The sequence below is a fragment of the Nipponia nippon genome, unplaced genomic scaffold (genome assembly GCF_047370975.1).
Source record: "Nipponia nippon isolate SJK-2023a ecotype South Korea unplaced genomic scaffold, ASM4737097v1 scaffold_5, whole genome shotgun sequence".
In the NCBI taxonomy this organism is placed as follows: Eukaryota; Metazoa; Chordata; class Aves; order Pelecaniformes; family Threskiornithidae; genus Nipponia; species Nipponia nippon.
In genome coordinates this window covers 1,142,815-1,156,090 of record NW_028262369.1, presented here as the reverse complement: position 1 = coordinate 1,156,090, position 13,276 = coordinate 1,142,815, and the positions used below count along the sequence as shown (strand labels likewise).

The following is a 13,276-nucleotide window of genomic DNA, read 5'->3' as shown; positions in this document are numbered from 1 at the left end:
AACGGGCGAAGGAATCCTGCCCTGGTTCGGTGTGGCTCCTCGCTGATTACACAGTCTCCACCACTTAATACTGGGTGTAGGGTTGTTTTTATTTCCTGTAAAGAACAGAGTGTTTGGCAAAAGAGGAGAGGGAGAATGACAACTGTGTACACATTTCACATATTTCTGGTATTATTTCTCCTCCGGAGAAGAACAGAGCTGTTATTAATAATCACCTTGCCAAGTTTCTGAATTGATATTTTGAAATGAGCTGGGTGTATAATTTAGGAACCACAGGCAAGGGAGAAAATGTGCTTTCAATTGAATTTGAAACGGGTGGAGAGTTGATGATGCAGGGAGACAGATGACGGCGATTCTGGAGGGCTAGAGCTGTAGCGAAGAAAGCCGTAAACCAGAGGTTTTCCAGACTTGGTGAAGCCAGGGGCATCGCGCAGGCAGGCGGAGAGAAAGGCGGTACGAGAGGGGGAGACAGGCAGCGTCCCTGTGGGTACAGCCCTCAGCCTGGAGCTGAAGGCGTTCGGCACGGCTGAGCGTCACGGGATCGGGGCTCTCTGCACAAGCCAGACAGCGGGTGCTGGAGCCCGGGAGCTCGCGGGCGGCCACGGGCAAGGAGAACAGCAGTCCCTGGCAAGACAGAGGCTGGAGCGGAGCTTAGGCACCGGCGCAGGCATGCGCCATGTCTGGTATTTGCTGTCCTCTCTGAGGAGCGCTAACCTCTGCCCGGGCAGTGCTGTCCCTACCAGGTACAGAGGGAAGATGCAGATATAGACACCTGGCAAATACTGTCACGTCGGCAGCCTCAGAGTGCGCAAGGCTCTATGGAGGGAGTAAGCCTTTGACAAACGTGCATTCGGCACGTGAGGGATACAAGTTAAACTGTAGGATAGCAGAAGTACTCCGCAACTTTGTCAGTGTTTCCTCTCCTGTAATCTATGATCTCCTACAGAAACTGAGCTGCAACTTGAAAACAGAAGAAAGGAAAGAACTGCTCAGCCGCTGTGCCTGCAGACTCTCTGGCGTGCGACTGCGCGCTGTGACGTCTGCGTGAGCCTCCCGCCCGTCAACCTGAAACAAGGGCTCCGAAAGAGAAACTGTGCGGGATTACCGGTTGCTCTCTATAACCCCAGCAAAATCAAATCTTCCTGCAATGAACAAAGTCCGTGTAAGACCTTGCCCATGGCTAATGTCACAGCGGAGGCTTTCTCTTCTTGCCTGCATTCCAGTACAGGCCTGCTCAGGCAACAGGACTAGTGTTTGGCTTATTAGAGCAAACCCACCTCTGCCAGCCTTAGACCCACCAGTGCAAATACACTTGGTGGGCTTCCTGGCACTGCCCGCCGGCTACCAACACGCACGGCTCCTCAGAGGACAGGCAACAAACGAGTGACAGAAACACCCTTTCCAGGTGTGCACTGCAACTGCCAGCCAGCTGCAGTCACAGAAAAGCTTCCTTATCACAGAGCAACCATTTAACAAACACCGAAGCCCACACATTTAGAAACGTGGCATTCACAGCTCAGCAGCCCCCCAGCCCTGGGGACCCCTGGACCCCTCAGTGTCCCCCCGCGGCCCCCCAGGCCGGAGCTGAGCCCTGCCTGTGGCACACAGCACCCTGGCTCAGACCGCGGAGCTGCCCCGCGGTGCCTGCCCTGCCCTGCACCCATGGCTTTGCATAGCACGGGGGTCGCCTCCCAGCGCGTGGCTCTCCAAGCCCAGTCCTTGCAGGGTATGGGCGGCTGCTGGCAGGGCCTTCAGCACAGCCGCTTCCCTTCCTCGGGCCTCAGCTGCCTGTGCCCGAGGCCAGCTCTGCTGTGGGTATACACGTCCCAGGCCTGGGATCAGCGCGCTGTGCGGGACAGAGCAGTAAGAAGCCTTGTGGGGATCTCCCGAGCTGCCCTTAAGCTCAGGATCCTGCCCTCGGGGCCGTCGCACGAGCTACGTTGCAGCTATGGCCATGCTTGAACGTCTCCCTCTCTGGTTTGGACCCTGACCTGCTGACTTGACTTCTTGGCTTGACCTCGGACCAGGTCCTGCTACATTAAGAGGTGCTGTACCCTTCCTTCCCAAATAGGCAATGTTTCCTCTGCGGCAGTGTATGTCAGAATATGGTTTGGCCGGTGATTAGAAGGCTGGAACACAATCTTCTGTGACTTGACTTGGATGAAACACAGCCCAGCCAGTTTGAGCCTTGTAAACACGACAGCTTCCAAGGAGCTAACAGCGGTGCATCTGCACCCCTTGTGAAATGTAAGCCTCAAAGCCCTGCAAACACGAGGCATAAAAACCTCCGTCACTTTTCAGGCTCCACTTCAGCAAGGAACAAATTTATGCGCAGCCACAGTGGAAATTCATTTCTCCGAGTTTTCTGGTGCCAGGATTTCATGGTGTCTGCCATTACACTTTAGAGGCAATTTTAAAAGGAAGATCTTTAGAGACCTGGATTTTTAATACAAAAAAGAAGTGGAATATGAAATGCTGAAAAATATCTTTTGAGCTCTCCGCAGACAGAGAGAAACTGCTTTCCCTCATGTCTTTTGTCTCCTGCAAATAGATAATGACACGCATTAAATACAGGTCCAGATCCCCAAATGTGTTTTGCCAGCTAACTGCCATCGATTTTCTTTGTGGGTCCATGACTGGTTTCTCCGTGCTGTGCTTGCATTGCCCCTCTTCCCAGCAAACTTTGCAGAAGTGCAGGGAGGAGTCTGACTGCTGCATCTAATTGCGAGGAGAATGAATCATTAGCACATTTCTAAACAGTGTAACTAAACCAGAAAACAGAATCAAGCTGTAAGGCCACCATCTTATTAATTAGAAGGGCAAGGGTAAGAATTAGGCTGGCAAAAATCTCCCATATGAATTGTTTTGCAATGGAAATTTAGCAATTGTGAAGCAACCCCAAATTCGGCAATTTATGACAAAATTATTTTTGATTGCTCTTTTTTTTTTTTTTTCAATTTGGGGCAAATAATTTGGTTTGTTTTTTATATAATAATTTGCAGGCACATCTGGAGGCAGGCGGAGAGTCCACGAGGCAGGAGGAGGCCTGTGCCGCTGTAGGACGCCGTCACTTTCTTTCCTTTCAGTTAATTGCAACATAAAAAGTGACTCCATTTCTCTCGCCGTCCCAATTGCCTTTGTTTCAGTCTGCTTCCCAGAAATTGCCTCTCTGAGTAAGTACGAGCAAAATGTCCGCCTCCTGCAGCGAGCGGCGTCAGCTGCAGGCTCAGCCAGCTCTGTACAGGTGCAGCCGTGTCTGAAATCTAGTTTAGAAAAAAAAGAATCGGTTTCTTAGTCAATTGATATTTCTTAGTCTTCTGCTGCAGAGGGTCGGTGTGGGAGCTTCCCACATGGCATATCCCAAACACAAGCAATTACGCCCACCTGGGCAGGCTAGGAAGCATTCCTCCAGCCTTTGGTACGGATGGTGACCTCCTCGAGGTGAGGGGATGGGTGCAGGGCGGTGATTTGTCTGTCTGCCACCGTCCGCTCCTGGCTTCTGCACCTCCCCAGTAGCCCTATATTCTTATGCCTTTCAGGCTTTTTAGCATTTAAAGAGCTGACCTGCGTGCTGTAATGCCGTTGCTTACCGCCTGTCTCACGGTGCCTGCCTGCTCGCAGGGGGAGCTCTGGATTTGTCCTGCCTGAACCCCCACAGCAGAGCAAACCATGGCCAGAAGCAGAGAGCGTGCAGAAGTTCCCGCCTGGCGCAGTCGCCAGTCTCTCTCTCTGAAACGTGAGTAATCCCTCTGCAGATGCTGGTTGCGTTAGTGACTTGTACGCTTTGTGTGAGCTCTGGCTTCCAGCGACGCTCCCCGGAGAGCCGGACTTCTTCACTCACCAGCGTGGTGGGATGGGAGGGCTGGCAGAGCTCCGAGGGGGAAAGACTTCTTAGCAGTCCTTTCAACAGCTTTCAGGAGCAGATGAGCACTCATCTGCAAAGGATCTGCTTGATGCTGTTCAGTCATCCAAGCCAGCTTTGGGTTTTCCAGCCCGTTCTTGGTCACAGGAGTAGCTCATGGTTCTGCTGGTGCAGTACCTGAGCAGCTCAGCTGTGCGTGTTGGCATGCAGCTGATGGCTGACATCGCTCACAAACCTGGCAAAATCTGATGAGGGCACAAAAGATCATAGAATCATAGAATCAGAGAATCATGGCTTGGTCTGGAAGGGACCTTAAAGATCACCTAACTGCCCCCCTGCCATGGGCAGGGACGCCACCCACTAGACCAGGTTGCTCAGGGCCCCGTCCAACCTGGACTTGATGCTCGACTTCAATGGAAAGAGCAATTAAACCTCCTTTCTGCAACAACTGAAACAGTGGAGGCCACCACAGGAGGCACAGACAACCGTATAAAGGTCTGAGCCAAAGCCCTGAAGCTCCCTGGTCACCTGGGACCTACCTTTGCAAAGTTTTCACTGCGCAAAGCTGGTGCTGGGGAAGGGGCAGAGCTGTGCAGCCGGGATCCCAGTGGGGGAGATGGGTGCTGGCTGTGTTGGGGTCGCATGGCCTTGAGCCCCACAGGAGACTTCTTCTGGATAAAGTACTTCCACTGGAAGTAGATGTGGATTTCTAAGCAAGGAAACTGTCATCCTGCTTGTTTGTACAGGGCTCAGGAAAGCAGGCTTTATGTGCGTTTTCTGTCAATATGGCCCATCACGCTGAAGAACGTACCTGACTGATCCTCACGTTCTCCCACTAGCAGAGCCAGCTGTGCCAAGTCCCGTCTGTGAAGGTACTGCACAGGCTGGACAAGAGGCTGGTTTTCGCCTCCCAAATCCCCACTGCGTAGGAAAGTAAAATCTTCACCTTGTTCTGTGATGACCATGATGAAGATGAAGAACAAATACTCATCCAGCCTGACTTCAGACCTTAAGTTACCTGACCTAGGTCCTGGCAGGCACTGGTCCTGGTGGAGCCGGCAGCGAAGGGCAGGCGTCTCTGGCGCGTGAATCGGGCACCATGCGGGTGGTCTCAGCCTGCGGAGCTCTCCAAGAGAGGCACCCCGCTTGTTAGGCCCCAAATGCATAAAGTGGGGTGAGTTCAGGCACAAGTGACATCCTCGGTGTTGGAAATGAAATCTGCAGCGTACAAGCCACAGGCTAATGTCTCAGCTGCTGAACTAGCTTTCCTCTCACTCTGGTGTAAGTTAAATTAAAAGACTCTTCATGCAAAATTACACCCATGTTTAATTCCTGTTGTTGGCATTACAACATGAGTAAGTAGCCCTTGCTGCAGGTGAGGACCCTGCTGTTTCAGGCTCTGCACGAGCACTGCAGACTGGTGCCTGCCACGCGTGTGCGCTCGCTTGGCACTGCGTGGCAATGTGGTAAAGCTTTGATCAAAACCAGAAAAATTGTGGCCTATCCAGGAAAGCCAGGCAGTCATATATGCCAGGTTTGGAGATCCCATTTTCCAGTTTCTGCTGTAAATCACGTGGTTTTTTAACATCCTATGAAATAAAACATTTGCAAGGGAGTCCTGGCTTGAGAAAAGGAAGTTGCTGATATGCTTGCAATTACATTTCTGGCTTTATGAACTACAAAATTAGAAGTGATTTCTGTAAGTGGGCTGAGGCTGTAACAGAAGAAGCTTGGAGAAGCGGAGCCAAAGAGACGAGCATGGGAATGCGTTCAAAGAGCTGCCTTAGGCTCCACCGACGTAACGTGTTACTGACAGCTGGCCAGGAATACACCGAGCCCGCTGCAAGGCCCAGGCCCTGTCCAAGGCATCTGCAACCCAACACCGGCAAACTCAAAGCGAGGACATCACCGGGGGAGGAAGGGAAGTGTGTCTGCAACAGGAAGGAAGAGAAGAGCAATAAACACCGTTGCGGAAGCAGAAAGGTTGATGGAGGACTTTGGAAGCTAGGGAGTGACTGGTCAACAGGGGACAGGATGGAGAAGGGGTGGCCTGAAGGACAGCAAGAGAAAGAGGAGACAGGAACGGACAGTGGGTGGGAAGGGAGAGAGAATGAGTTGAAACTCAATTTTTAGTATTACTCATTGTGGATAAAAAAATGGGTTTAAATAAGTGCTTGCTGTAAAAGTCCTGCTGCTATGACACCGCATGCTCATGTGTCCGCTCTGCTGAGTCCTACAGATCACCCCGCTCCGTGTTTGTGGCACGCACCAGCCCCTCCTGATCCGCGCCTGGGAGAGCAGGTAAAGACAGGGAGCCCTGCAGCCGGCAGCGCCGGGGCAGCACCGCTCGGTGGTCCCGAGCGCTTCCAAGCAATGACCAAGCTTCTTCCCAGACCCTGGACCCTGATGGCACCGGGAGGGTGAAGAGCCAGGCCAAAGCCTCTGAACGTGCCTTCCGTGGCGTTGCCCCAATGCTACCAGCAACTCGATGGTTAAAGAGCATTACGCTCTTCTTATAGCTGTCTTCAATAATTATAAAATTTCATTTTCTTTGTGGTGATGCTGTAACTCAGTGAGCTGGAAACATTCCCAGAGAGGAAAGATAACTGTACTCTGAAGACTTTTAATTGTTTTATGAAGTACCCACAGAAAATGAGACTAAGTTATCTCTAAAGAGGCAACGTTGAAGCATGGGAGCTTCTCCTCCCCAAGAGGCACCTCACGCTGAGTCTCTGACAGGTCCACTTTGCCTCTAATGTGCTTCTTCATGCTGCTGTATGCTCTTTGCAGCTGATTGATAGGTTTATTTTCTGCCCTTCGTCTAAGATGACTGTTAGCCAGCTTGGCTTGGACTTCCCCACACTGAGATAAGAGCAAAGTTGCCAGGAATCCAAGTGATCTCAGAGAAGGGTACTAAAAAGCCTGACTCTCCTGTCGCTTGTAGCGATGAAACCTCGGGGAGCTGCTCTCCTGACCGCAGGCTGACAAGGAGCGACTGCTAAAAGAGATCCCAAAGCCTGCCAGATGTGCGGAGCGATGTGCGGAGCCGCTTCTCTCCGGGTGGCATTGCTGGGCCCGGGCGGTCAGCTGCCGGCCCGACGCTTTAAATTGGGGTCCAGCTGCTGAGCTCTTGAGTCCTGCCAAAGGTCTCCAAGGGTTAAAGCTTTCCTGGTGGGCTTTCAAGATACCAACCTGAAGCCATTTCCAAGAAGGAAATTGAAGTGGGAAAAAAGAGCCAGTGGAAGAATAAAATGTTAAGGTCGAGACAGAAAGGCTTCAAATGCTCTGGAGTGAGCACTTTGCTTCAGGACCACCACGAGGCTGTGGCAGTAGGCCTCCTAAGCTGTAATTGCAAATGGAACAGGACTTTTCAGGGCAGTCTTGGGTCCACGCTAGGTGGAGAAACTAGAGAAAAAATTCCTGGGAAGTTGGGTTTGCCAGTGGCCGAGTCGGGTGAGGCAGCTGGGGCCTCCCTGAGTGCTCTGGGCTGTGCTGGGGAGCGCAGGTAGCTCCCTCCAGGCTGCGAGAGGACCAAAGCACCAACGCCACGTGAGCCTTCGCTTGTGCACGACACAGCACCCAAGCAACTTCGCTTTGCTGAAGCCAGACCTCGTGTGAAGTGCTTCAAAGACTTGTTCTGATGCACACAGGGAGCAGGAACTTTATTAACCAGCTTTACTTCACTGAACAGTCTCTCCATAACCACAACTGGTACAAATTGCGTTCAAAAGAGCGTGTTAAAGTCATTAGCTGAAGATTGGGTGAGGAAGTTATCCGTTCCCTAGCGATTAAACAGCAATTTCCTCCCTGTCAAGGCCCAGCACTGTACTCTTATTAGACTTTATGAAACATGCAGGGTCTGTGTATGCAGAGAACACGGTAATTGCTTTAATTACAATTCTTTTGATCAGTATTTTTTATTCAGTCAAGAAGGTTGCCTGCTTCTGCATTTGTGGAGAACAGTTTTCATCCCCTTTGCATGAGCAACAGCTCCTCGGATCCCTACCACTCTTCCCGGCAGAAGAGCATGAGGTGTTTGCCTGTGTGCGTTTGCATGATGAGAGCTGTCGTATTTTGGTCCTAAGCTCCCTGTAATACCCTGCATCTTCATAGCCACAGCGCAGCTTAATTTTCAGAAGTCAGCAGGCAGACTGCTTTCCTCCTGCCTCATCTGTTCTCAGGCAGGCTCAGTAATGGTGCTGCTTGCTTGCTTCAGTGCTTGCTTTAATCAGATCATACCAGTCCCAGAAGATACCTGTTTCAATTGCCAGAGCGAACTATTACATTTCCAGAGCCCACATCTGATAGGAAGGATCATTCGATGCCATTGAATTAGGGCAGGGGTAGGGACAGTGCCATGTTGCGTGTTGGAAGAGTGCAGGACCTGGGTGGAAGGACGGTGGCAAATCCACGGATGGCGCTGGGGTGAAGGGAACAGATTTACCTTCCAGCATTTGTTGCCAGATGCTCAGTGAATAATTTTACTTAAGAGTGCTCTGGAATTGAGATTGTAGCACAAGAAGAGCCTAACCAGAGAGGCTGGGACGCGGTGGCAGTCCCAGCCACGCGATGGCACGTGGGAGACAGGGAGCCCAGCAGCTCGCTAGCGGATCCCGGGAATGACTCAAGCAGAGGAAGTTTCTCTTTCCTGAAATCCGATTTTGATCTCCTTACCTCAAGTCCTCCTTGTCAGCAGGTGTTCCCCAGGATGTCACACCTCGTGTGAGCAAAATGTCAGCATGGGACATCAGAACCGAGCACGCAGGGGGACAGCGGCAAACCTGGACAACCTCGTTGGAGAGAGAAGAGTGGGGGTGGGTGAGTGGGATGGTGTCTCACTCGCTGCCCTGCCAGCTCTCTGAGCAAGACACATGGGCGAGGAGGGACACCATGCAGGGACATGCTTGCCTACGTCTCATGCACATATAGAAAGACCTATCTCAGTCCTGTGGTCATGCAGCTGAAGCACGGGGCCACCAGCATCCTTTGGGTGACTGCCTGTGCATGCACCACCGCGTGGTTAATGGTTGGCAAGTTGTCCTCACTGGAAGTCACCCAGCGACATGTTGCTGATGTAAAGATGGAAGGCACTGTGTCTCCATCCAGTGCTCCAAGGGTAGGGAAAGAGCAGGATATTCAAAACCTGTGACATGCCCCAAAGTGGCGGTCTGAGAAGCCAGGTACCACGCTGGGCCATGGCTGGTTGTGCAGATACTGGTGGATTCCTATCGTCTGCAAACCCTTGGAATAACTCAAAGCCTTGCCTGTACATCTGTTAGCTGCGTCATGGGGCTAGCAAACGCCAGGGCTTGGAAAGACTTCACTGCCAGAAAAATAGAGGCAAGTTCTTTATATCCATCTTACCTCCACAGAAACATATCTTAGGGGCAGAGAGACACTACACGTGGCTAAATGACTATGTAACGTAGTACATACTGGATTCACATCTAAAAATGTTTGTACTGTAAGATGTGAGAAAAGCTGTACAAACAGGGCATCGGTTCTTTCTCAAGCAGGGAGAACGCGGTGGCTGTGAAACCATGCGGCCAAACTACGGGCTGGTGCAAGAGGAGCAGAAGATGAGCGTGCTCCCAGTCCCGGGACTGGCAGGGCTGTCAGAGACGGCTTTACCAGGGAGGGCTGGTTTCATGCATGGCTCAAGCCAAAGAGCATAAAGTAGGGGAAATATTGTTCATGAAAAAAGAAAAAAGCATTTAACGCAGGTACTAGAGAGACGAAAAATTATATTATTGTAGAAACAAAGCAAGGCATTGCCAGGTATGGACACTGCAGACGGCTGGGCACAGAGCACATGTGACTGCCAAGGCAGAAGGAGTCTATGACACGCTCCATTTACAAAACGCATATAAAATATGAAAAAAGGATGGGAACCCCTGCTGCAGCCAAATAACAGTATCGGAACAAACTGCGTAGGCAGAGTGTTCCCATGTTGATTGAAATCAAGCCAGGTCAATGGGATTAACAGCCTCCTCTTGGGAATGTACCAAGGGAACTCCGCATGACTGCAGGCCGGCTGAACCTCCTCCGTTCTCAGTTTCATCAGCAGAAAGGTGGCCCCACAGGCAGCACGGCATCCGCCGGTGGAGGCATGGTCATCCCGAGCCAGAGTCAAGGTGGAGAGCACTGCTAGTGGAGCTCTCCACACTTCCTTGGTCCCCTCAGGGAGTCTTGCATCTAACCTTAGGCCAAAATTCGCGCTCTGTTTCGGTTTGAGATCTGGCAGAGGCAGCCCCCAACTCAGGCAAGCATGGGGCTCCCAGTAGGAGCATTCAGCTCAGCCATTCAGCTGGAAACCAGCACCACCAACTGAACATCTGTGACCTGGGCATGGACAGGACCTCGGGTGCTCCCAGGAATGCTCCATGGATTCTGGGTTTTAGGTGGGATAGCTGCACGCGTGCCCTGCCACCTGACAAGCCTGACTTTGCTATCACCATAGTACAAAGCAGTTTTTGTTAAGAAACATCTGGCACAAGACTGCAGCTCGTGCCACTGCTCCTGGGGGTGTGCTCTCGTGGTCGGGGGCAGCACTCTCCAGCCCAGCTTTTCAGGGACATTAAAGTGATGGTACAATAAACATTCTCAAGGCTGCATTAAATATCAACTTGACATCTTTTTCTCAAGGAAGAGTAAAAAAACCAAGAAAAGAATAGTGACGCTGAGGGTGTCAAGATGAAGATAAATGCAATACTGCAGCTCCTGTGATGGGTGGTGGGCTTGGCTTTTCCTCAGCAAGGTTCAAGTGCCGTTTGAGATGGCAGCACAGAGTCACTCACCACTTGCCCACCTCTCCTTCCTTCTGCGCTTTGGTCGGCAGCGGCTCAGATGAGCCGATGGGCACTTGAGTCGGTCGCTCATCCCAGCACCACGACCCGCTCCGCTTGGCCAGGCACCGTTCGGCACATCAGCTGCGCAGCCTGGAGACAGACGCTGATGGATCTATCTATGCTCCATTCCAGATGTAAAACTTTTTGTCTCCACAACCTAAAGAATTGGAGATTAAGTGGTTTTGGATGTAAGCTTAGAGTTTAACAGAGGAAGGCAGCCTCCAGGACAAGAAGTATGGGGCCGAGCTGCTGCAAGCGGACCCTGAAATGCAGCGTGCGTGCGGCCCCGTCCCTCCCCTCTCCCAGAGGAAGCTGTCTCTGACTCCATCAGACAAACTTCAGATAAAGGCAGGGCCCACGGATCCAACGTCTCCTGATACCGAATTTCTCTGAAGTCCGGGACATCCAGTGAGACACGCTCAGGAAAGAAACACTCAGGGCTGGCCTGTCCTTATTCCATCTGAGGAGCACAATAGGGAAGCGATAAAGGAGCAATGGAAAGCTTTTAGGGAGCTATTTTTAGCCTTTCCCAGCCAACTGAAAAGCTTTACAAATTGCAAGTGAGGGTTGTGCCACAAAAGCTTGCTGTGTGTCACTCCTGTCTCATAGGAGAGCGCGGGTTGGGAGAGGCAGAAGACGATGCACTCCAAAGGCCAGCACAGACGCCGGGCCAGCTACCAAGCCGAGACAGCTTCCATTTACAATGAATCATCACCATACCTTATCACAGCACCCAAAGGCTGTGTTTTAAATCATCATCTTCTGGCACAAGGCACTGCAATCCGTGCTCTAGAGCTCAGAGTCTCAGCAGGGGATCTCAGGATGAAAAGCAAAGGCTTTGGATAAGTCACGCATGGGATCTAGAGCAAAAATGGGAACCAGTTCCAGATGCCCAGTTCTGAAGGCAAAGCGTCTGTTTTAAAGCCGTCTTTTGCCCCCAGCAGGAGAGTCTCTTACTTTTACTTCCTCGGGATCATGGAGAAATTGTACCCTTCACAAGCTGCTAGGGAAGAGCAGCCTGGTTTCTTAGAGAGCAAAACTTCCATGTCAGGTCCTCTGATCTCTCTCCCTCAGCCAAGGGCTGGTTTTCATCTGGTTTTTGCTTGAATATTGCACAATGCTTAAGCAAGAGGGTGGGAAGACTCCTGTTCTCAGAGAGAAACCAAGTGAAATATCAAGAGGAACATCCCTGCAAGTCTAACATTGAATGTAAATATGCATGAAACCCCAAGGCTGAGTCCTTTCGTCTGAGAAGATGGTAATAAAAATTTACCCTTCAGCTCACAAGCCCGCAAACCAATGAATAATAGCCACATCCTGGTAAACTCCGAAACATTTCATAATAGAAACGGAAGAACCTTCTGGGCACTGCATACTTTCATTAAAACATGAAGGAAAAAAATAGTGTTTTTTACTAAGAGTAGGCACGTCCTGCTCCCGAGATCTGTCTGTAGCGCTCGTGGTCTGCACTCCGAGGAGCGGCGGCCTGGGAGAGCTGCTTCCTCTCGAACCCAGGCCAGGCAGGCTCAGCTGCAAAGAGCAATTTCTTCAGTTACAGCACAGAAGTCCGAGGGCACCGGCTGCCTCCCAGAGTGCTGGTGTTATCCTGTCTGAGGGAACGTGTGCCTGCTGGGAGCTCAGGTCTGGTCACAGCTGAGATTTATGCCTGCAGTTACCGGCAGAAGGCAGGAGCCTTCCTCTACTTACAGAAGAACAGAAGAAAATTACAGAGCAGGGTCCGAGCCGTGGACTGTGATCCTCTCCTCCCCATCAGCACGTCGCTGGTTACAGCTTTGCCTGCTTTGCAGGCACTGGTCTCGCTCCCGAAGATGGCTGTGCTCCATCTGAGACATGTAACTGGAGGAGAGAGTAAACAAACTTGACGTCAGAGCCAGGGGACGTTTCCTTCTTCATCAGCTATCTGAAACGTGTAAGGTGGCCTGCAGCTGCCAGGGAGCCTCCTGGGCTCTGACACAGCTCCCATAAATCAAGTTTTACAGCAGGTCTCAAGGTCCTCGCCTGGGCCTTACCAGGGACACTGGTGGCTCTGGACTTGCGTTCCTGTGCTGGAGCACATTTTCAGCGTGCACCCAGTGGAGTCCTTCTTGGAAGCATCTCTGCAGACAGGGACGTGAGGATCGACTCTTGGGAGGCTTGTGTGACTGACCCCAGGCAGCCTTCCTCAGACTCTTACATTAGCTCCCTGCAGGACCCTAGAGTTAGGTTTCACATCCAGTGGGACAAACAGCCCTGTCCTGTTCTCTTCTCTTCCAGCGTCATGGAAGGTATCTGCTCCCTGAAGACATGCTGGTGCTCAAGCACCCTGGTGATGACATGGTGTCTGGGTGGATGAAACAAGGCTGCAAATGTTAATCCAACACTGCTGGGAGAGAAGATCAGCTAGACCCAATGGTCCTTCAGTGGGCTGCAAGGTGCTGCAGCGGGCCTGGCAAGCCTTTCGCTTGCCGTGCACGAGCAAGCCTGAGCCATCGGGTTTTGACAAACACTAGCTGGTATTTTTATTCAGCAGATCCATCCATCTCTGGTGTGTTACAGCACAGAACAC

The 13,276-nt window shown here is 51.6% G+C and overlaps 1 long non-coding RNA gene across 1 annotated transcript; it reads right to left on the bottom strand.

Annotated features, from left to right (window-relative positions):
• Positions 1 to 9,391: 9,391 nt before the first annotated feature.
• On the bottom strand, positions 9,392 to 12,543 carry LOC148051975 (uncharacterized). The gene is made up of 4 exons (XR_015698998.1): positions 12,418 to 12,543; positions 11,668 to 11,855; positions 11,431 to 11,570; positions 9,392 to 10,867 (listed from the first exon to the last, which is right to left on the bottom strand). It is a non-coding gene; the product is annotated as an uncharacterized LOC148051975 (long non-coding RNA).
• Positions 12,544 to 13,276: the final 733 nt, after the last annotated feature.